The sequence below is a fragment of the Choloepus didactylus genome, chromosome 4 (assembly GCF_015220235.1).
Source record: "Choloepus didactylus isolate mChoDid1 chromosome 4, mChoDid1.pri, whole genome shotgun sequence".
Taxonomy (NCBI): domain Eukaryota; kingdom Metazoa; phylum Chordata; class Mammalia; order Pilosa; family Megalonychidae; genus Choloepus; species Choloepus didactylus.
Window position 1 is genome coordinate 165,990,547 of NC_051310.1, and position 25,092 is coordinate 166,015,638.

Genomic DNA, 25,092 nt, shown 5'->3' on the forward strand with positions numbered 1-25,092 from the left:
AGACAGCAATAAAGTTTCATGATGTTTAAAACTCTCTTTCAAATGTCTTAGTAATATCAATCAACCAACCATAAAATATGGCAAAATGTTAACAGTTGAATGTAGGTAGTGAAAGTGATCACTTTATTTACTATTCAATTCTTTTGTATTTTTATTTTTTTAGTTTGCATTGATTGTATTTTTTCCCCAATACCACCCTACTTTTAACACCTTGCAAGGCTGACATTCATTTGTTCTCCTTCATGTAAAAACATATTTGTACATTCTATCACAATTGTTGAGCACTCTAGGTTTCACTGAGTTATACAGTCCTAGTCTTTATCTTCCCTCTTTCCTTCTGGTGTCCCACATGGTCCTAAACTTCCTCTTTCACCATTCTCACAGTCATCTTTGTTCAGTGTGCTTATAGTGCTGTGCTACCATCACCCAAAATTGTGTTTCAAATCTCTCACTCCGTTCTTTTCCTATCTGTCTGTAGTGCTCCCTTTAGTATTTCCTGTAGCGCAGGTATCTTGTTCACAAACTCTGTCATTGTCTGTTTGCCAGAGAATATTTTAAACTCTCCCTCACATTTGAAGGGCAGTTTTGCCAGATGTAGGATTCTTGGTTGACAGTTTTTCTCTTCAGTATCTTAAATATATCACACCACTTCCTTCTTGCCTCCATGGTTTTTACTAAGAAATATGCACATGGTCTTATCAAGCTTCCTTTGTATGTGATGGATTGCTTTTCTCTTGCTGCTTCCAGGATTCTCTTTTTATCTTTGATGTTTGATAAACTGATCATTAAGTGTCTTGGCATAGGTCTATTCAGATCTATTGTTTGGGCTATGCTGGGCTTCTTGGATCTGTAATTTTATGTCTTTCATAGGAGATGGGAAATTTTCATTGATTATTTCCTCTATTATTGCTTCTGCCCCTTTACCCTTCTCTTCTCCTTCTGGGACACCCATGACATGTACTGCGGGACACTGTTATCGAGTTCTGACTTGGCGGGCCTGGGCCAGGGGAACTGATCAGCCCCTAGGAAAGGTAGTGGGGCACGGGTGGTTGCGCCCTCCACGGCCCCCCGGGCCTGAGAAAGTGGAGCCGAATGCAGGCCCCATTTCCTCACCCCAAAGTAAAAACCATTGGGGAGGGCTTGCCGGAGAAAACCGCCCCCTTTACCTTGCCCACCCACTCCCTGTTACCGGAGCAACTCCCGCCCCTTTTCAATCAACCTCCGCGCCCTCTCAGAACCAATCCAAGCCTTTAACCCTTGCAGCTACCCCGCCCTCTAAATGCCCGATATAAACTTGTACTCTCCCCTAATAAACTCTCTCTTGGTTTTCATCATCCCTAAAAGAAATCGTGTCCCGCCTGTTCCTTTCTCGCCGCCCTCCATACTTGCACGCCTCCCGCCGGGGACCTGGCCAAGTCCCCCGCCTCGCCCTCGCCTCCGGGAAAGAGCCCCCGCCGCCGGTACCCTCGGAGCAATCCTGGGAGCCTAGGATTTAGCAACCGGCCGCCACCCTCCCCCAAACGAATCAACTGCGACCGCAATGTACATTCATGTGCTTCACGTTGTCATTCAATTCCCTGAGATGTTGCTCATATTTTTCCATTCTTTTCCCTATTTATTCTTTTATGTGTAGGATTTCAGGTGTCTTGTTCTCCAGTTCCTGACTGTTTTCTTCTGCCTCTTGAGATCTGCTGTTGTATGTCTCCATTGTGTCTTTCACCTCTTCTGTTGTGCCTTTCATTTCCATAGATTCCGCCAGTTGTTTTTCACTTTTGATTTCTATCTTATGTTTGCCGAGTGTTTTCTTTATAGCCTTCATCTCTTTTGCCATATCTTCCTTTAACTCGATTTGGTTTTTTATTTGATTTAGTGTATTTCTTTGAAAATCTTTAATAGATTGTTTCATTAAAGTGAAACAATATCTCAACTGTATCTTGACTGAGGTGTAACTTTGTTCCTTTCACTGGGCCATACCTTTGTTCTTCCTAGTGTAGAACTGTAGTTTTCTGTTGTCTAGGCATCTGGTTTCCTTGGTTACCTCAATGAGATTTTCCCAGACCAGAATGCATTCAGATCTCAGAATTGGGTTATATTCAGTTTCAAGTCTCCCTGTGGGTGTTTCTTAGAGATTGAGAGAATTTCCTGTGAGGTCTCTAGCCACTGTGCTTTTCCTAACCTGCCCAGGGGATGGTGACTGTCTGCCTGTTGCTCCTGACTGGTGTCAGGAGGTGTGGCCCCTTTAGTTTCTGTTTTGGCTGTTTTCCCCCAGGTTCTAGGGTCTGGTTCTAAAGGGAAGACTGGTAGTAGAGCTGGGGTTCCACCTCCTTCCTTTTAGGAAAGATACACCCCCTAGGGTGTTATCTGTATTTGAATAGTTCCTTTGTCTCTATGACTCTGTTATCTCCACCCATCTGGGTCACAGCGCTGCAAACTGAAAATGGCTGAGGCTCTCTCCACTGAGCCCCTCACGTTGAGAGGGAGAAAAAGGAAAAGAAAGCCCCCTTTCAGAGCCAGTCCATGGCCCCCCAGTTTCACTCGTCGGCCACAGAAAACAGAGCTCCCCCTCTGGGAGACAGATGAGTCCTCTGTCTGCTTCTTATTTTTGTAGCTTGTATTCAGCAGTCCACATTTGTTAATTAAAACTTTGGTTGGAGCTGGGCTGAGGTATAATCACTTGCTCAGAGAGTACTGCTTTCTACCACAGCAAGGTACTGCAGCTCAGCCTGCCACAGGGGAAAGGGGCTCCCAGCACAGTTACGCAGCTTTTACTTACAGATTTTATGCTGCAATCTCAGCCATTTCTCCAAATCCAGGTTAGTGTACGATATATGGACAGTCATGGCTGTCTCCCAGCAGTTATTCCAAATTATTTACTAGTTGTTCCTGGTTGTTCATTAGTTGCTCCAGGGGACTAACTAAATTCTACTCCTCTCTATGCTGCCATCTTGCCCCCTCTCCTATGTATTTTTTTTTTAATTACAATAAAAAGTTGGAAAAATTATTTAAGTTTAGAAAAGAAATCAAGAAGGACAATTTCACCTTATGAAAAATCATTACTACTACTTCAGGAGTAAAGTTATCATTAGGAACAATGAACAGGGAGAAAACCATATACACAAAAGATAGGTACTCCTATTCACTAATGTATCAAAAATAAATTTGGGTAAAACTCCAAGCTAAATAGAAACAGGTAGTTGGAATTCAATAAAAATATGAACAGAATGCTATGGGTAATTAAACTAAAACATTTAAAATACATAGCTCACATCCCTAAACAAAGCTCAGTCTTTTACAGAGAAGTAAGTAAAGATGTATTAGAAAATCAGATGGGAGACACATGCAAGGCTCTTCTTTCTTTCATTTTTTCTTCCACAGTGTTTACTGGTATATAATTATTTGGGGTATCAGATCATTATAATTATTATGTAATCGAAAAAAGCCTCTTAAATTTAAAAGACAGTGGTCACAAACAGGTACCATGTTGGTCAGATACAGCTTGCAATGTATTGGGAAAAATTTAGTTACTAACACATAAACATCAGAAGCTTTTACATGAAAATTTGGGTCTACATTCCCAGACAAGCAACAAATGGTTGATTCTTAAGGGAGTATGGACTCTCTAGCAGCCCACAGTTGCCACTTATCATGCCTTATTTATTTATGTTATTTGCCAACTCCTACTCTTTATCCTATTTATGTCCTCTATTTGGGCCAATATTCTAGATTCTGACTATGATACTGATCCAGAGGCCAAAGGACATTTTCTGTACAATTACTAGCCTCCTCCCAACCACCACTATCTTCTCCAACCTGTATGATGCTTTAGCCATTCTGGGTTGTTATCTCCCCACCTGACCTGTTCACTTGCCCAGTATCACTCATGACCCGACAATAACAATCCTTGGGTGGGGGTGGGAGTGGGGGTGGGTGGAAGTATATCTTAGGTTATTTTTTTAAATGTCACTTTTTTTTTTGAAATAAATTCAAAGTTATAGGAACAGTTGCAAAAACAATACTAACCCCATACACAGAACTCCATCATACCCTGACACCCCTCCCCCGATAGCCCAATCCACCAACTTTAACATGCTGTCACATCGCTATTTCTTTCCCTCCCTCCCTCCTATCTATCATCCATCATCTATTGCTCTGTCTTCTGAACATATGAGAGCTAGCTGCACACATCCTTGAACAAACACTATAATTCACATATACACTTCCCATGAACAAGAACATTCTTTTATGCAATCCCATTAAGCACAGCTAAGAAGTACAAGAGATTCAACAATGATACAAAGCTTACATTCTATATTTCCTTTTCCTTGTGTCTCAACTGTGTCCCTTTGAGCCTCCTGTCTTCCATCCTCCAATCCCATCCAGGTTCATCCTTGGCATTCAATTGTCATCTATTTAGACTGTCTTTTTTTTTTTTCTTTTTTCAATTGTGGAAACATATATACAGCCTAAATCTTCCCATTCCACCCCCTCCCTAGCATGCCATTAGTGGGATTAATCACCTTTAGAATGTTGTAATGCTCTTTCCCACCATCCATTACTAGAAATTTCCCTTCATCTCAAACAGCAACCCTACACTCATTTCTTAACTCCCCATTGTCCCTTCCCCTATTTCTCTTAACCCATACTCTACTTTTCATCTCTATGGTCATATTCTCTGGTAACTTCTTTGTGTTTACTGTACAGCTTAAAATTAACCTCTTAAATCTCTAACAATCTTGTTTTTCTTTGATACCACCTTCACTTCAATAGGACGTACAAACTATGTTCCTATACTCCCCCATTCCCCCACCTTTATATAGTTGTCTAAAATTACATATTTTACATTGAGTTCAAAACCACTGATTTGTCATTAGAGTTTGTGTATTTTATATCATGTAGGAAGTAAATAGTGGAGTTACAATTCAAAAATTATTGACTTCTATTTGTATTCCATTGTGGTTGGAGAATGTGCTTTGAGTATATTCAATTTTTTTTTTTTTTTTTTTTAATTTCTTGAGGCTTGTTTTATGTCCCAGCTTATGGTCCCTTCTGGAGAAAGATCCATGATCACTAGAGAAAAATGAGTGTCCTGGTGATTTGGGATGTAAGGTTCTATACATGTCTGTTAAAATTCTCTATATCTCTTTTTCCTTTCTTTGTTTCTCTGTTGGTAGGGCTCCCTTTAGTGTCTGAAGTAGGGCAGGTCTTTTATTGGCAAAGTCTCTCAGCATTTGTTTGTCTCTGAAAAATTTAAGCTCTCCCTCAAATTTGAAGGAGAGCTTTGCTGGATAAAGTGTTCTTGGTTGGAAAATTTTCTCTCTCAGAATTTTAAATATGTCATGCCACTGCCTTCTCGCCTCCATGGTGGCTGCTGAGTAGTCACTACTTAGTCTTATGTTGTTTCCTCTGTATGTGGTGAATTGCTTTTCTCCTGCTGCTTTCAGAACTTGCTCCTTCTCTTCAGTATTTGACAGTCTGATCAGAATGTCTTGGAGTGGGTTTATTTGGATTTATTCTATTTGGAGTTCGCTGAGCATTTATGCTTTGTGTATTTATATTGTGTAGAAGGTTGGGGAAATTTTCCCCAACAATTTCTTTGAATACTCTTTCTAGACCTTTACCTTTCTCTTCCCCTTCTGGGACACCAAAGAGTCTTAAGTTTGGACGTTTCATTTTATCTATCGTATCCCTGAGATCCATTTTGATTTTTTTGATTTTTTTCTCCATTCTTTCTTTTGTTCTTTCATTTTCTGTCCTGTGAACACTGAGACGTTGTTCAACCAATCTTGTATTGTGACTATCAAGAGTCTTTTTAATTTGGTCAATAGTTTCTTTTATTTCCATAAGATCTTCTATTTTTTTAATTACTCTTGCAATGTCTTCTTTATGCTCTTCTAGGGTCTTCTTTATGTTGCTTATATCCTGGGCCATGGTCTTCTTGATGTCCTTTAAATCCTTTGCCACGTTTTCATTCCTCAATTGTAGTTCTTTGATTAATTGTGCCAAGTACTGTGTCTCTTCCGATCTTTTGATTTGGGTGTTTGGAATTGGATTCTCCATATTGTCTGGTTTTATCATATGCATTAAGATTTTCTGTTGTTTTTGGCCTCTTGGCATTTGCTTTGCTTGATAGGGTTCTTTCAAGTTGTAAAAAAAGATACCAATCTAATTGTTCAGAAACACAATTTGGTGGCATACACTTACTGTAACTAACCAGAAGATGGTATCTGTGAGTCACCTATACCCCTCAAGTCAGTTCTCAACCTTGTCCCCACAGTGTGTGGGGAAATGATTCTTGTGGGGTTCAGTTGGAGAACTCAGTGTGGGTGTGTTGCTGGAGCCATCCGCCCTGAATGTGGGGTGTGTGTCTGGGTGGCCAGGGAGGACGGGCAGCTTAAATATTCAAATCTCCCAGGTTCCCAGAGATTCAAGTCCGCTGCAAGAGTCTAAGCCTTCATTGCAGTTCAGCCCCAGACCCTCTCTCTTGCTGTCCCAAAAACCACCGGACTTGGCAGAGCATCCCTGGGTTCTCCGAGCGGGCCCCCCCTCCCAGCCACGATCCTCCAGGACCTCTGCTGAGGGAATGCCGTGCTACGTCACCAGTGAGCGCCGTCCCTCAAGGGAAGCCCCGGGCCTCCAGGCCGTGCAGGGGCGCTCTCAGCCTGATGCAAAGATGGCCGAACGGGGCATCTCAATCCCCCCTCTCTGCACAGCATCTCCTTCCCAGCTCCGGGACAACTGGTGGGGCTCTGGGTTGTGGGCATGGCCCCGGACAGGAGTTTATCCAGCCCTCCAGGGAGCCAGCTGCTAGCCGCGGAGTTTCTTTCTGCTTCCGGCTCTCCCCTCTGCTCCCCCGGTCCCAAGGGTATCTGCAGTGGGCTATCCTCCAGGCCAGACACCGAGAGGCCAGCCCAGCCCCCTACTGCTGCATTTTACTGCGTGGTTCCCACTGTTACAACTGCAGCTGCTCCTGGGTTTCCCCCCCCCTTTTTTTTTTTTTTAAAAGAACCAGTAGGTCTCGAAACGCCAACACCTGGCTTTCCCACACCGCTGCGCGGCTGCGGGTCTTCCAGCCAGTTTACTCACTCGTTTCAGAATGCAGACTCCCAGTTTCACCAAGTATACGGCCCCTGCGGTACTAGCAGACCTTGTCCAGCTAGTGCATCACTGTAACCGGTATTCTGGGTCACTTTCTGGTTTTTATCTAGTGTTTTTCATGGAGGTGTTTTTTTGCCCTGTCTCACCTAGCCGCCATCTTAGTTTTTCTCTAAATGTCACTTTTAAGGAACAAAGAACAATGTTGTCAACAAATTCATTTTTACCGCGACCACACAAATTCTAGCTTCTTGTTTTAAAAAAATAAAACCCTCCTTTCCTTTCTTAAATAAAGAAATAACAAAGTAAACTGGTCACAGTTAAGGATAAACTCAATAAATACTAGAGAAATAATTTCCAGAAGAAACCAACTAAGTATATAGAAGGTGAAAAGTTTGCACTTATATCTATGATTGTTTGAGGAGGGAAAAAAAAAACCTTTACAGAAAATTTCTTATGACCACCAAGGCAGGTCAAAGTCCTATATTAAGAATCAAATTACCCTGTATAGACATCATTGGGACTGCTGAAAAGACTTTTTTTTCCTTAGGCAGCAGCAATATTGGGGTGTAAAATGATCTATCAAGAAGAAAAACAGCTAACACAATGCAATAATAAATAATTCAGTAAAAAGGTTGAAATCATAGACAAGGCATAAAGTTATCTCTAATGCCCTCAATACATTCCTCATATAAATCACTCCTAAAGGAATTAGACAATTTAGATGTGATGTAACATCACATCTAAATCCCTAAGATCTCCACATATGCACTATCAATGTGATAAGGAAATATACTTTGCAAATATAGATGCTCCTACTCTTACCCAAAGTCTCACTTTAGGAAGATGAATATAAATGCAGTCAATGTTATCTACTGTATATAACCAAATCCTATGACAATGTATCCTTGAAGAATGCTTATTCTTCTAATTTTCCTGTTATTTTCAATTTTTATCTCTTGAGATCATGAAGTGATTAGCTTTTAAAAAGCAGACATAGTACAATATGTATGCTTCAAAGTACAGTCAGCTGCGTCTTGAAAAAGATTTTATGCAGCAGCTGCTGATCCAACTGCAATGCCAGCCAGTGCTTCTCACAGCAACTCATCTGTACAGACTATGTAATCTTTACATTTATTTTCTGGAATAATCTGCAAAAGTGACCAATGAGGTAACTATTTTTATTAGCTCAATTTTACAGACATGGAAACTTGTAGCTAGCAAGGGTTATAACCTGGTCATACACCTCGGAATATGCCTCCAGATTTACGTGCACTATACTATTCTGCCACATTTTTCATCAAATCAAATTATGTTCTTTCACTCCTCATACATCCTAGAAGCCAGTCATATCTTAAAACCTGAAAACGTGTAGAAAATTTGCGGGCAGGATACAATTATAGATCATTGTAATATTTCCCAAACACAGAACAGCAGGTTCTCTGGTTTACTAAATTTGAGAATCTCGTATTAAAACAAGGTGAGGCACTGTCTTTGTCCAGTGTATGGACAGATGAGTAGAAAAATGGGGACAAAAACTAAATGAGAAATAGGGTGGGATGGGGGGGGATAGAATGTTTTGGGTGTTCTTTTTACTTTTATTTTTATTTTTTATTTTTTGGAGTAAGAAAAATGTTCAAAAGTTGATTCTGGTAATGTTGCTATATTAGTTTATTTTCTTGGGGTAGAGTAGGAACATGTTGGAAGCAAAGTAGTTATTTTAGGTTAGTTGTCTTAGTCTTACTTCCTTGTTATGTTATGGTTTGTTTGAAATGTTTTTTTACTGTAGGTTTTTAAAAAATTTTTTTTGATATAGTTAATTTTTAAAAAAAGTTAATTAAAAAAAACAAACAAAAATGAAAAAAATATGCAGAGTCCCCTTGAGGAGCTGATGGAGAATTCAGGGGTGTTGGGCTTCCCCACCTCAATGGTTGCTAATGTGCTCACAGACATAGGGGACTGGTGGTTTGATAGGCTGAGCCCTCTACCACAGGACTTGCCCTTGGGAAGACTGTTGCTGCAAAGGAGAGGCTAGGCCTGCCTATAACTGTGCCTAAGAGCCTCCTCCCGAATGCCTCTTTGTTGCTCAGATGTGGCCCTCTCTCTCTAGCTATGCCAACTTGGCAGGTGAAATCACTGCCTTCCCCACTACATGGGATCAGACACTCAGGGGACTGAATCTCCCTGGCAATGTGGAATGACTCTGGGGAGGAATCTAGACCGGCATCGTGGGATGGAGAACATCTTCTTGACCAAAAGGGGGATGTGAAAGGAAATGAAATAAGTTTCAGTGGCTGAGAGATCCCAAAAGGAGCCGAGAGGTCACTTGGGTGGACACTCTTACGCACAATATAGATAACCCTTTTTAGGTTCTAATGAATTGGAATAGCTGGCAGTAAATACCTGAAACTATCAAACTACAACCCAGAACCCTTGAATCTTGAAGACGACTGTATAAAAATGTAGCTTATTAGGGGTGACAATGTGATTGGGAAAGCCATATGGACCATACTCTCCTTTGTCTTGTTTATGGATGGATGAGTAGAAAAATGGGGCAAAAAAAAAAAAAAAAAAAAAAAAGGGCACCCAGTGTCCTTTTTTACTTTAATTGTTCTTTTTCACTGTAATTTTTATTCTTATTATTTTTGTGTGTCTGGTAATGAAAATGTCCAAAAATTAATTTTGGTGATGAACGCACAACTATGTAATGGTACTGTGAACAACTGAATGTACGCTTTGTATGAATGCATGGTATGTGAATATATTTCAATAAAAATGAATTTCAAAAAGATAAAAAAACTTAGAGCTCAGGGAACTCCCTAGGGTTTTCAGGAATACTGTTGGTTGAAGCTTGGAATACTGTGGTAGTTTACAGTACCTGGCTAAAAAAAAAAAAGTTGATTCTGATGATGAATACACAACTAGATGATGTTACTGTGAGTAGCTGATTACACGCTGTGGATGAATGTAGGGTGTGTGAATATATCTCAATAAAACTGTATAAATAATTAAAAAATAGTAGAATAAATTAGCTTAGTATATTTACACAATGGTATACTCTAAAACAAGAAATTACAACAATATTTATGAATCTCATACACATAATACTGAGCAAAAGAGGCCAGACACAACAAGTATGTACTGTATGATTTCATTTACATAAAATAAACAGGAAAAACTAATCCATATTGTCAGAAATCTACAAAAGATACAAGCAGAGTTTCAGAAATGCTGGTGATGTTCTGTTTCTTGATCTGGGTTTTGTTACATGTTTATGTGCAGTTTGTGAAAATTCATCAAGCTATATACTTAGGATCTGTATACTTTTCAATATGCTCACTGTACTTTAATAAAGTTTTTAAAATTTCTCTTAAAAAAAAAAAAAAAAACCAAAGTGAGGGAGTTTTACCTACAAGATTTTTTCAGGGTATTTATAAGGTTACTGTGAACTATGAATCTCCAGGAAAGCAATATTGTATGAAGTATTAACTAAAATGTTGCCAGCACAGTACTAACTTCTAGACCTAAGTAAGCTACTCCAAGAAGAAATGTTTAACGTATATGATCACTTACTGTATGGGCTTATAAACAACACAAGATTATTAGTTACATTACTTTACAGTCAAGCATTATATGTGCTTACCCTAATCCCAATAATCAAACTGAGTTAGAAAAGCCCTTCAATGGTTTTTAGACTAAATGTGTCTCCAGGGCACTGTTTACTTTCTTGGGAATAAATGCCTAGGTACTATGTGTAAAATAGATAATCCTAGTGACTCAGTGACTCAGTCTTTTTTTTTTATTCAGTTTTACTGAGATATATCCACATACCATGCAGTCATACAAAGCACGCATTCAATTATTCACAGTACCATTATATAGGTGTGAGTTCATCACCAAAATTAATTTTTGAACATTTTCATTACCACACACACAAAAATAATAAGAATAAGAATTAAAGTGAAAAAGAACAATTAAAGCAAAAAAGAACACTTGGGTGCCTCCCCCCCCCCCATTTTTCTACTCATCCATCCATACACTGGACAAAGGGTAGTATGGTCCATATGGCTTTCCCAATCACACTGTCACCCCTAATAAGCTACATTTTTATACAATCATCTTCAAGATTCAAGGGTTCTGGGTTGTAGTTTGATAGCTTCAGGTATTTACTGCTAGCTATTCCAATTCATTAGAAACTAAAAAGTGACTCAGTCTTAATTGTCATCCCAGAGGTTTTCTAGGTTGAGAAAAGAAGGCACTGTGAACTAGACCTAAGGGTAAGGTACTACTCAAATCATGCTTCTCCAAATGGGAGAAATAACCCCAGCAGTGTGCCAACAGAATAAACATGGTACAAATTACCATTAGTTCAAATTTTACTTAAAGATTTTCTTCCTGATTTTAATTTAAAACATTATTTTATATTAAAAATAAACATGCATTTATAATTATGTGACTATACCAGGGCCCATTGATTGTTCACTCAGGATGGATTGCATGGTGTGTGAATAAAACAGTTTAAAAAAAATAAATAAGCAGAAAGATAGATGTGCTGGAGAAGATATGGAGAGAAAGATACACCTATTCACTGTTGGTAGGGAAGAAGAATGGTGCAGCCCCTCTGGAGGGTAGTGTGTTTCACAGGAGGTTAAATACAGGGTTGCCATATGATCCTGCAACCCTGTTATTTGGAATATGCTTAGACTAACTGAAAGCAGGGACATGAATAGACACTTACACATCGGTGCTTATGACAGCAGTATTCATGATGTGCAATGATGAACAGAGGTGGCCTAAGGGTACATCCACGGTGAAGGAAGGGCAAACTGTGGTGTATACATACAATGGAATATTGAACAGCTGCAAGAAGGAATGAAGTTGTGAGGCATGCAGCCAGGTGAATGAACCTTCAGGACATTATGTTGAGTGAAATAAGCCAGAAACAAAATGACAGATATTGTAAGGCCTCACTAATATAAACTAACTATAATAGGCAAATGCTGAGAATTGAATTCAAGAGCATAGGCACCTGGGGATAGAATGTGGACAGAGATCAGGCAATCGACAATGCAGGAGTGTGGAGTGATCAATGAGGCTTGTTGTAAAGGTTCATAAATTGTAAACTCTTACAGCTGTAACATCTATTTCTGAGTTCTGTTATTTATGAGACGTTTACTTGATACAAAATTTATATTCTCTGTAGCACACTTTCTAATATAGCCTGTATGATCAGTTTATTTTAACAACTTGGTTGCGTGGAACCTAGAATGGGGAACGAGATTGTGTTATTCTATACAGGTTAATGTGACACCCCGATGCACCCCAGAGTACTTTGGGCAGAAAATAAAAAAGTATTTGCAAAGTTTCCTTCAAAGACTGGGGAAAAATGTGGAAATATTAAACCTCCTCATCTGGGGAATTCCTGATATTCCTGCAAGCATTAGGGACCCTCAATTTAGTAAGTCAAGCCCTTTATCTTGGGGCTTGCCCTTATGAAACTTATTCTTGCAAAGGAAAAGCTAAGCCTACTTATAATTATGCCTAAGAGGCACCCCCAGAGAACCTCTTTTGTTGCTTAGATACGGCTTTTTCTCTGAGCCAACTCGGCAAATAAACTCACTACCCTCTCCACTACGTGGGACATGATTCTCAGGGGTAAGTCTCTCTGGCAATGAGGAACAGGACTCCCAGGGATGAGCCTGGCCCTGGTATTGTGGTATTGAGAATGCCATCTTGACAAAAACGGGGAAAAGAAATGAAACAAAATAAAGTTTCAGAGGCTGAGAGATCTCAAATAGAGAGGTCAATCTGGAGGCTATTCTTAAACATTTTATAGGTATTCCTTTTTAGTATCTAGTGTATTCAAATAGCTAGAAGGGAATACCTGAATTTGTTAACTTGATTCTTGATGTTAGCTGTATAATTATATAGCTTTTATCATGTGACCATGTGATACTGAAAACCTGATGACTGACACTCCCTTTAAATAGTGTATTGGCAGATGAGTAATAAAATAATGACAAAACATATATGAATAATAGGGGGAGACAGGAGCATGGGATGGTTTGGGTATTCTTTTTTAAATATTTTTTTTCTTTATTTTGGAGTAATGAAAATGCTCAAAACTTGATCGTGGCGATGAATGCACAACCATATGATACTGTGTCATTGTATATTTTGTATGGATTATATGGTGTGTGACTATCTCAATAAAATTGCATAAAAACATGCATTAATATGCAATAGAAGGCAAAATCAATAAAACATTTCAAGATCAGGAATAGTACGAAAGAGGATACTTTGCTTTTTGCATCAGTAGTGTGAGAGAAGATACTCTGTCTGCACTTTGCACTTTCAAATGGCTTTCTATTCCAAATCCCAGAGCCTCTTGACCTAGAGTAATACATATGTATAAATACAGTTGACTGCTGACAGAAAAAGAAATCAGCAGGGAGCCAAATTTCTAGGACCAGAGTTTTCTACAGAGTAATTGACTCCAAAGCCAAGAGAGCTAATGTAATTTTCTTTATCTAGGGTTTACAGAACTACTTTGGTAGAGGTGAGAACATCTGTTGAAATTTAAGGGGGGAAACGTCTTCCTATTCTTTTCGCTCATTTTAGTTTCTTAAAATGATCTATTATGTCATTTTGAGGAGAAAACAGATAAAAATCACAAATAAAAGAGAACACAAGATAAGACAGATTCGTTGGGTTGGTTGACAGCTTTTTTTCCCAGAGTAGGAAAAGAACAATTCATAACATGATCAAGACACTAAGCAATTTGCAAATGGAACTAATTTCAGAATGTATCAAGGACCTGAAGTTTTGATACGTCTCATACTTAAATTTCAATTACTTTTCTTTGATTCATTTCTTCAAAGGACATCATAACAATTTCAACTTGGCTGCCAGTTTTTAGTTTCTCGGTTTTGTTCAGAAAGCAACAAATAAATAAAAAACCTCTCAAGAATATCCCATGTCAGAAAACATAAATCTTAAAATCCAAATCTTTCAAAAGTGCTGTAATTAGCTCTTAACTTAGAAAGAAGCTGGGTAATTCCACCTTGACCTAAGAGTTCCATTTGTGATTGAGGTATGCAAAATTATAGATTACAAAATAGGAACTCATAAGTTACACAGCATTAGATTACCCTTTAGATGTTGTTTAAGAAAGGTTGCCCTTGGTAGTGAGAAAATAAGATATTATATTTTATTACCCTACTTTCAATTCCTCTAGGTATTTACTGTCTTAAAGTTGGTTTGCAGACACACTGAACCATTTTACTGGTTTTAGGGAAAAATGGATACTGAAGTAAAACATTTATAATTTTCGGGTTCTTTATTTTTGAATCTTATCTGTATTTATTCCATCTTTCAATCTGAAATATCAATATCCTGCTTCTTTCTCTCAACAATAAACTTACTACATTAAAATTCAGCTAAAAATTCAATTTCTTCAGGAAGCCCCTCACAACTGATCCCCTATTCTGCGACTATCTCCTTAGTACAGTTCTTTTTTTCCATTCTTATGTCTTTGTTTCTTAAAATGATGGTTGGCTTCTCTAGCCATCAATCAGATTGTGAGTGTCTTCTAGTATTTTTCCAAATCATGATTCAAACACCATAACAATGCTGAGCCCTCGATCTTGGGGCTTGTCCTTATGAAGCTTGTTACTGCAAAGGAGAGGCTAAGCCTATGCATAATTGTGCCTGAGAGTCACCCCCAGAGAACTTTTTGTTGCTCAGATAAGGCCTCTCTCTCTAAACCAACACAGCAGGTAAACTCACTGCCCTCCCCTCCATGTGGGGCATGACTCCCAGAGGTATAAATCTCCCTGGCCACAAGGGAAGTGACTCTGGGGATGAGCCTGGACCTGGCACATAGGATTGAGAAAGACTCCTGGGCCAAAACAGGGAAGCAAAATGAAACAAAATAAAGTTTCAGCGGCTGAGAAATTTCAAATGGAGTCGAGGGGTCATTCTGGAGGTAACTCATGCATTATAGAAATATCCCTTTTTAGTCTTTATTTATTAGAATAACTAAAAGGAAATATCTGAAACTGTTGAACTGCAATCCAGTATCCTTGATTCTTGAAGACAATTATATAACTATATAGCTTATATGGTGTGACTGCGTGATTGTAAAAATCTTATGGCTCACAATCCCTTTACCCAGTGTATGAACAAATAAGTAAAAAATGGGGACAAAAAGTAAATGAATAATAATGGGGGAGGAGGGTTATGGGATGTTTGGGGTGTTCTTTTTCACTTTTATTTTAACTCTTATTTTTATTTTTTGAAGTAATGGAAATGTTCAAAAATTGATTGTGATGATGTATATACAACTATATGATGATACTGTGAACAACTGTGGTACACTTTGGATGATTATATGCTATGTGAATATATTTCAATAAAATTACATTTAAAAAAAACCGTAACAATGATTATTAGGGTAACAGCATTATGGGTAATATTTTCTTTTCTCTAGTCTACAAATTTTTAGCAAAAGAATGTAAAACTATTTTAAATGAAACAATTAAAATCAATGGACAAACTAAGCTTCCATTAGATTCCTAACTTCAAAAATTCATGGTACCATTTATCACCATCATCTTGGTAACATCACAGATGGGAAAGACATTTGTATAACCTGTTACCCTTTTCACTTTCCCAACAGACTCCCAAATCACAAATGACTTATCATCTCTAATCATCACAAGAAGGGAAGCAAGGAAGGTATTATTGGTCCTCATTTTAAGGATGAGGAAACTAGTTGCCAGTAAGTCACTTTAGCAATAAAGCTTATTTTTCTTTCCTCAATACTAGGCAGCCTTTCCAAAGAGGGGGAAAAAAGGAAAACCAGAATCTTTGATGTTAAAATATAAGGGGCAAAATGTGTCAAACAAACAGGGCTCCAGGGGAAAAAAAGGGTGTTTATGTTATATTTGGGCCCTCTCTCTACATATTTTCCCCTACAACTTTCAGTCAAATATAAAATTAGCTTCATCTCTCAACCCCTCCAAGGATGATAGTCAAACAATAAAAAGGGAGTGTTGGAAAGACAGCAAAGGAAACAATACAGATGAGGTAGGTAAACTGAAACTAAAATTATAGGAAACTAAAAATGGCAGCATGGCAGACCAATATCAATCAATAAAGACTAGGGGTTCTCAACAAGTGGTCCTCAATGCTGGTGCCTTAAAAAAAAATTCCAAAATTGAGTCTAAACCAAATGAATCAGAATCCCTGGGGCTCAGGGTGCTATTCATCCTCATACCACCACCATAAAACAACTACTAGCATTAACTCTATTTTATAAATGGCAATACTAAGACTTAAATAATTTAGACTGATTTTAATGGCAAATTAGGAATTGGCCACAGAGGGAAGGGGCAAGATGGCAGCATAGAGACGTGTGGAATTTAGTTAGTCCCCTAGAGCAACTAATGAACAACCAGGAACAATCAGTAAATAATCTGGAACAACTGCTGGGGGACAACCGTGACTGTCCAAACAGTGTACAACAGCCTGCAATGGGTGGAATGGCTGAGATTGCAGCATAAAAACTGTAAGTAAAAACTGCAGAATCATGCTGGGAGTCCCCTCCCCCTATGGCAGGCTGAGCTGCAAGACCTCATTGTGGGAGAAAGCAGCATTCCCTGAGCAAGCGAATATAGCACAAGCTTGCTCCAACTGGGGTTTTAATTAACAAATGGTGACTGCTGAATACAAGTTAGAAACAGACAAACCCCTAACAAGCAGCAAAGTATCCTCAGGTCACTCCTAGTGGAAAGGAGGTGGGGCTGACGGAAAAAAAAAATTTACTTAAAAAAAAATATATGGAGGCTTTTAGAGATGACTGACCCTAGAGTGCAGGGGACACCTGTGTCCCGGGAAAGGGAGCCCAGAAGACTGGGTGCTCTCTCTGACCGACGGGCAAGACTGGGGGACCGTGGACGGCTCTGAGAAGGGGCTTTTTTTCCCTTTTTCTCTCTCTCAACCTGAGTGGCTTAGTGGAGAAAACCTCAGCCATTTTCAGTTCATAGCACTCTGACCCAGACAGGAGTGGAGATAACAGAGTCAGAGAGACAAAGGAGTAATTCAGTTGCAGAATATAACTCCATAGGTGTATTTTCCCTAAGAGGACTTCAGAACTCAGACCTGAGGGCCTGGGGGAAAACAGTCAAAACAGAAACAAAACAGAAACAACCTAAAGGGACCACACCTCTTTACACAGCCTGGAGCAACAGGCTGACAGGCACCATCTGTGGGCAGGTTAGGAAAAGCGTAGCAGTTAGAGGCCTCACAGGAAAATCTGTCAATCTTCTAAGACACCCCCTCAGGGAATCTTGACAGTAAATATAGCCCCATTCTGCGATCTGAATCTGTCATGGTCTGGGAATTTCTGATTGGGGTAACTAAGGAAACCAGATGCCTAGACAAAAAGAAACTACATATCACACTAGGAAAAACAAAGATATGGCCCAGTCAAAGGAACAAACATACACCTCAAATGAGACACAGCTGAGGTAGTTTCACTTTAATGAAACAATCTATTAAAGATTTTCAAATAAATATGCTAAATGAATTAGAAAACCAAATCAGTGAGTTCAGGGAAGATATGGCAAAAGAGATGACGGATATAAAGAAAACACTGGGCAAACACAAGGTAGAAATCAAAAGCTTGGAAAAAAAAACAACTGGCAGAATCTATGGAAATGAAAGGCAAAACACAAGAGATGAAAAACACAATGGAGACATACAACAGCAGATTTCAAGAGGCAGAAGAAAACATTCAGGAACTGGAGAACAAGACACCTGAAATCTTACACAGAAAAGAACAGATAGGGAAAAAGAATGGAAAAATATGAGCAACATCTCAGGGAACTGAATGACAACATGAAGTACATGAATGTACATGTCATGGGTGTCCCAGAAGGAGAATAGAAGGGTAAAGGGGCAGAAGCAATAATAGAGGAAATAATCAATGAAAATTTCCCATCTCTTATGAAAGACATAAAATTACAGATCCAAGAAACCCAGCATAGCCCAAACAATAGATCTGAATAGACCTATGCCAAGACACTTAATGATCAGTTTATCAAACATCAAAGATAAAAAGAGAATCCTGGAAGCAGCAAGAGAAAAGCAATCCATCACATACAAAGGAAGCTTGATAAGACTATGTGTGGATTTCTCAGTAGAAACCCTGGAGGCAAGAAGGAAGTGGTGTGATATATTTAGGATACTGAAAGAGAAAAACTGCCAACCAAGAATCCTATATCTGGCAAAACTGTCCTTCATATATGAGGGAGAGTTTAAAATATTTTTCTGACAAACAGACAATGAGCGAGCTTGTGAACAAGATACCCACACTGCAGGAAATACTAAAGGGAGTGCTACAGACAGGAAAAGAAAGGAGTGAGAGGTTTGGAACACTATTTTGGGTGATGGTAGCACAATGTAAGTACACTGAACAAAGATGACTGTGAGTATGGTTGAAAGAGGAAGCTTAGGAGCATGTGGGACACAAGAAGGAAAGAGAGAAAATAAAGACTGGGACTGTATAACTCAGTGAAACCTAGAGTGCTCAACAACTGTGATAAAATGTACAAATATGTTTTTACATGAGGGAGAACAAATGAATGTCAAACTTGCAAGGTGTTAAAAATGGGGTGGTATTGGGGAAAAAAATACAATCAATGTAAACTAGAGACTATAGTTAACAGAAACCTTGTATTATGCTTTCTTTAATGTAACAAAGGCAATATACCAAAGCTAAATGCCTATAAGAGGGGGATATAAGGGAGGGGTATGAGACTCTGGCATTGGTGATATAGTCTGACTCTTTTTTTATTCTACTTTAATTTACTTCTATCTTTCCTTTTGTTGCTTTTTAGCTGTCATTTTCTTTCTTTTTTTTTTTCTTTTGTCTACCTTCTTTGACTCTTCCTCCTTCTTTGTGGAAGAAATGGAGATGTCCTTATATAGATAGTGGTGATGGTGGTGAATGCATAAATACGTGTTTATACAGGGAACCATCGATTATTTACTTAGGATGGAATGTATGGTGTGTGAACAAAACCGTCTTTAAAAAAAAGGTTGATGAAGAAATCTTGAGGGCAGTACATTGAGAGAAGTAAGTCAGGCACAAAAGGGCAAATATTTTATGGTCTCACTGATATGAACTAATTATAATATATAAACTCATAGACATGAAATACAGGTTACCAGGATATAGAATGAGGCTAAATAATGGGCAGCGATTGCTTATTATGAGCAGAATGTTCAACTAGGGTGAACTTAAGTGTTTGGAAATGGACAGAGGTGATGGTAGCATGTTATTGTGAGAATAACTAACAGTGCTGAACAGTGTGAATGTGGTGGAAAGGGGAAGCTTAGAGTCACGTACGTCACCAGAAGGAAAGTTGGAAGTTAAAAGATGGGAATGTATAAAACAGTGAAACTTGTGGTGGACAATGTCCACGATTAACTGTACAAATACTAGAAATCTCTTTCATGAATCAGAACAAATGTATGACTCCGTAACTAGAAGCTAATAATAGAGGGGTAAAATATACCTATTACAAACTATTTAGTAGTTAGCAGTATTTTAACATTCTTTCATCAACAGTAACAAATGTACTATACCAATACTATGCGTCAGTAATGGAGGGGGGTGGTTAGGGGTATGGGAGGATTTGAGTTTACTTTTTGTTTTTATTTCTTTTCTGGAGTAATGAAAATGTTGTAAAAATTGAAAAAAAATTAATTGTGGTGATGGATGGATGCACAGCTGTGTGACAGTAATGTGGGCAATTGATTGTGCACTTTGGATGATTGGTATGTGAAGAATCTCAATAAAATTGAATTAAAAAAAAATAGCAGATTAGTGTTCACTCCTCTCCTATAATTCATCCAAGTATTCAAGCCGAAATATTTTTGGGAAATGCCAAGTTGGCAATTTATTTTTCTCCATATATGTAATATGGTTATATGCCTGTGTACTGCCAAGAGAGCATTAAGATATAGCAGTTGATGTTTCTTAACAGATTTTGACTATCGATCTCTCCCCAATCCCCACCTTTTCTTTTTTTGACAGGGAATCTTCTAGAATTGGTAAATTCTTAGAATCTTAGAAATGCTAATCAAAAACAAAACATTAAAGTCTACTATAGATTTAAAAAGTTTTAATTTTCCTTTTTGTTCATACTATGATAAGATTTATAAGTAAAAGAACATGTAACAAGTCAATGTCACATTTCTACTTAAAAGAATCCACTTCTGCTTAATATTCTGGATTGAATTATCCAATACTTAGAATTTAAAATATAAGCAGACGGAATCTTTTGTTAGCTACCCTGGGGCATAAGTACAGAAAGAAAAGACAGTTTTAATTAACTGTACATTCAAGACTCATCAGTTCACATAAACATTTGCATTATTCATACTTTTAAGTAACTTAAGTACCCCAGGCATAGCACTAATACTTTAACATATAATGAAAATATATTCGGCATAGAAGGATACCAAGAAAATTTCCTGCAAACTTGATGATGCAATGGGGAGAATGGGACTTCTCACCACAGCATATACAAGCCAACAGCAACAGCAGGTACACACAGCCCCAAGAACCTGTGGGGAGCACATCCTACATGGTAGAGAATTTAGGATGGTATGGGAAAGAAGCAGGAATTATAGGACATGGAATTTATAAGTTGAGGTGAGAACAGAACCAGAGGTGGGGTAGACTATACTTTACCTTCCTCTTTTTTTTCTCCCCCAAAGTACTGCAGGTTAGTGCTAGGGATGAGAAGGATGGCAAAAACTGAAGAGTAAAGGAGGGATTGCCATCGGGGGCCCAAATGAAGTCTAGCTGTTTCTGGCAATTCTCCTCTCAGATTATAAAAGAGAAAACCCATGAAGTATAAAAGGAAGTGTTCTGAAATGGAGACAAAAACTAAATGAAAAATAGGGTGGGAAGGGGGGATGGAATGTTTTGGGTGTTCCTTTTTACATTCATTCATTCTTTCATTTATTTATTTACTTTTTTATTTATTTCTGGAATAAGGAAAATGTTCAAAAGTTGATTGTGGTGATGAATGCACAAGTATATGATGGTACTGTGAATAGTTGATTGTACACTGTGGATGACTGTAGAGTATGTGAATATATCTCAGTAAAACTGTATTTAAAAAAAGGAAAGCATTCTGGGAGAAGACAGAACAATAGGAACCAACCCTATTAAGGGAGTGAATGGAAAACTAACATATTTTGAAGGTCTTACTTAGATCCTCTGCATTCACTATCACATTTAATCCTCACAATACTGAATCTTAAGTACTATTATCCTCAATTTACAGATAACGAGTTAAGAAATTTGTACAAGGCAAAAATGCTGTTTAACTGGAAGAAAAGAGAGAATACCCATGCATGTCTAGTTTCAATGTCAGTGTTCCTTCTTCAACTACTGCATACAGTCTCTAATCACTATTACTGCCATAGCTGCTATTTTCTTCTCTATCACTCTGCTCTCCTCTCATGTCTTCAGTACTTAAGGCTTTCTGTTAAAGTATTATATTTCTGGAGACATCAGCTTCCAGTGGATCCTTTCAATCTAGATAGCAAATCATTAAGAACTAACAGTATTAGCATAGCCTATGGCTACTCCTCACAATTTTTGTCATTCTTCATTCCACATACCAACTCTCCCATCTCTCCCTGGGAAGGGATCTTTCTGGACATTTAGGAATGCCAGAAGGCAGCTTTCAAGATAAAAGAAGCTTTACTCTCCTTACATCTCCCACCTCATTCACCTGAAAGTCACTGATAATCTCACTACTTGGTACACAGGTGAAAATCCGATAACAGGAAATGAAACAAACAAACAAACAAACAAAACACCTATGCAGCAATTAGTTCTTTAAAAGCTCATGGACTTGACTGACTTAAGTATCTTGGTCCCTCAAAAACAATTCATTCTTAGACAGACATGACTAATTTTCTAGTTATCTCGATTCTAGCTAGGGCATAGTAGAGCACTACATTAAAAGTGAAGTGAAGGGGCAAAACTATTGAGAGGAAGAAGTCAGTGCAGGCAGCTAACAGTGATGGAGGAATACTATTTAATATAGATACTTCTAAAAGCAAAGCAATTTGGGGCCATCTAGTACAGGAGCAAAGTATGCAGGATGCCATCATTCTCTTGGCACAGTAGGGTTTACAGGAACCCTCACTCAATTTTGCAAAAGAACTCTCTCTTGTATTTGCTGCTCATGCAATCTGCCACCTAGGACTTCCTAGTTTAGCTTTTAGACCCTGCCTGCTTTAGAAACACCTTTTCACCTTTCCCTAAATGTTCATGGCTCTTACATCCTGGTGGTGGTCATAGATTCACTTTTAATCCACAGTATGGTCCAGCATCTGGCTCTTCTTCATGGTTCTTACCTCTTAATTCACAATATACCTTATGGAATACCTAGTTTAGAATTTCTGACCTTCATGGCAGAAAATGCTTCTCACTCTTAATTTTGCCTACAGTTTGATACAGTGCACATACTATCTATTATCTCAAACCCCCCAAAAGACCTAGGGCAGCACCCCATAATCACAGTCAGTATTTCTGTAGCAAAAAATAAACATATTCACAGAAGGTGGGATAAATAACTGTAAATAGCCTCACTTCAGTTCAGGTCATGTTTTGCTGCCAAATGAGTTAAGAAAAAAACTTTTCAGAGCTAAATGGATTTTGGAATTAAGTTAAAGGATTTGTACCTGTGTATCTTTGTTTCCCCAGATTTCCTTCATACACATGCACAAATATAAATTTTGGTGTTTCAACAGATAATTTTATTTATGTAAAAAAATATATTACCTGTATTGAATAAAGGAGGTACTCTTTTGTGTACATACAACAGAAACATACATCTCATTCACATACAGAATCCTACACATGCCAACAGAAAAGGATATAAATGTTGTGGTATATTTACCATAGAGTATTACTTGGAAATAAGGACAACTAAGTTACTGAAAAAAGTACATATATAAAACATTTTATTTTACATTAGCAACATTCCGTGGTTTTAAGATTAACAAAAGCATATTGACAATCTTTAAGTATTTAGAATTATCACCTCTGCCAAGTTGTCCTTCTTTCCATGTCACATAACCAGCTTTAATTTCTTACACAGCTAACAGAAAATAGTGCTTTATTATGGCTATATTATATTCCCTTTCCAGAAACCAAAATCTTTTAAGTTGTTAACTATTAAAAAAGACAAAAACAAACAAAAAAAGACAAAAACAAAAAACCCAGGCATTATTCAGGATGTGTGCTCCAGTTTCAATCTGATGGATTATCTTTAGCCAATTCTAATTTCCTATTTCCTACTCTTACAGTAGTTACAAGTGTGAGTTCATGTTCAGAGTGAGATGTTTACTAAATTTTAAAAATCTACCACACCAGATCTAAATTAAAAGTTAAAATTTGTAGAATAGTTAAACATAATAATCCTTTCCTTTCTTCAGCCTTCCAAAAGACTAGAATTGCAAAAATTATAAAACTTTATACTAGACAGATGTAGCAGAAAAGCCATGCCCTTCTTCCATCATTACACAAATAGGATCCAGAAGCATTTATGGAATTCTACAGTTTACAAAAGCATAATGGAAAAACAAGATTAAGAATTAAAACTGAATTTCACCAATTTCCTCCTGTAAAGATTTAATAAATAAGATGTTCTAGTCCAAGGACCAGCAAACATTTTTTGAAAGGACCAGAGAGTAAATAATTTAGCCTTGTGGACTGTATGGTCTTAGCCACAAATACTTAATTCTGCTGTTATAGACTCTATTACAGCATCTATTTTTTTTAACTTTATCAAAAACTGAAAAAAAAAAAACATTTCAAACAAAATAAAACAAAGGAATAAGAAAAACAAATAACCTAAAATAACTACACTACTTCCATATAGCATCTATTTAAAGCAGCTATAAACAATACATAAACAAATGAGTATTGTTGTGTTCCAATAAAACTTTATTTACATAAACTGGCAGCAGGCCACATTTGGTCTGCCAGCTATAATGTGTCAAACCCTATTCTGGGCCAAAGAATTTATTTCCAGAAAAGGTCTACAGACACCTAATTAAAAGGGATAGGCAAGTCTTTACTAATTCCTTAGGCCTCAGTTAATTAGTTTCTTAAATAAAGTTTATTAACAGTTTTTCCTTAAAAAGCACAAATGAGTCCTAAAATAAAAGGACTATGGTCCCAAGGACTGTTCAACCTCTATTATGAAACACATTTAAGATTAGCTTTTTTTTTCATGCAGCTGTCATTAAACTTGTTAACGAGGATTTAGAATAAAAGACTTTTAGAATATGAAGAGTTCTAAAAAAATCCAGAGTTTAGTCACTTATTTTCTTCATAAGGTAAGCAAGAAAGGCTTAACCCCTTTTTTGAAATAAAGCCAGATGGAAGGATGGGCGTGTTGGTTAAAAACAAGAGAAAAGTTACTCTGATTTTTTCCACAGAGAATGTATTCATTATCTGTGTAATTAAAATATTAATTTAAAAAGGTACTTTGTAGTTATGTGTTTTCTGTCACTAAAGTCAGATACAATATTAATGAAAAAGGAAAAGAAAAGTGACCTACCTAAGATTCGATAAATAATAATGGAGGAGCTTAAGCCAGAATTCAGGTTTCCTGACTTTCAGGGCAGGAATCTCTTCACAATTCTCTAGTTACCTATGTAAAATAATTGTACCCTCAGGGCCAACAAATCCAACCTCTAGTACTTTCTCCAACTGTCACTATTCTTATAAACCTTACCTATGTACTCAGTCATTTTATTATTAAGAGAAAAAAAAATAAAACTTTGGTATTAAAATGTATTAAATGTAAGACAAATCTTAGCTTCAATGCCTATCTAAAATCACTTTTTTTTTTGCAAAATGGAACAGGGAAAATCTCCTGACCATTCATCCTTAAC

At 37.7% G+C, this 25,092-nt stretch overlaps 1 protein-coding gene across 5 annotated transcripts in view; it reads right to left on the reverse strand.

Moving 5' to 3' along the window:
* The window catches only part of HEATR5A (HEAT repeat containing 5A), a 201,071-nt gene that overhangs the window by 174,767 nt on the left and 1,212 nt on the right, over window positions 1-25,092 (reverse strand). The window lies entirely within an intron of this gene.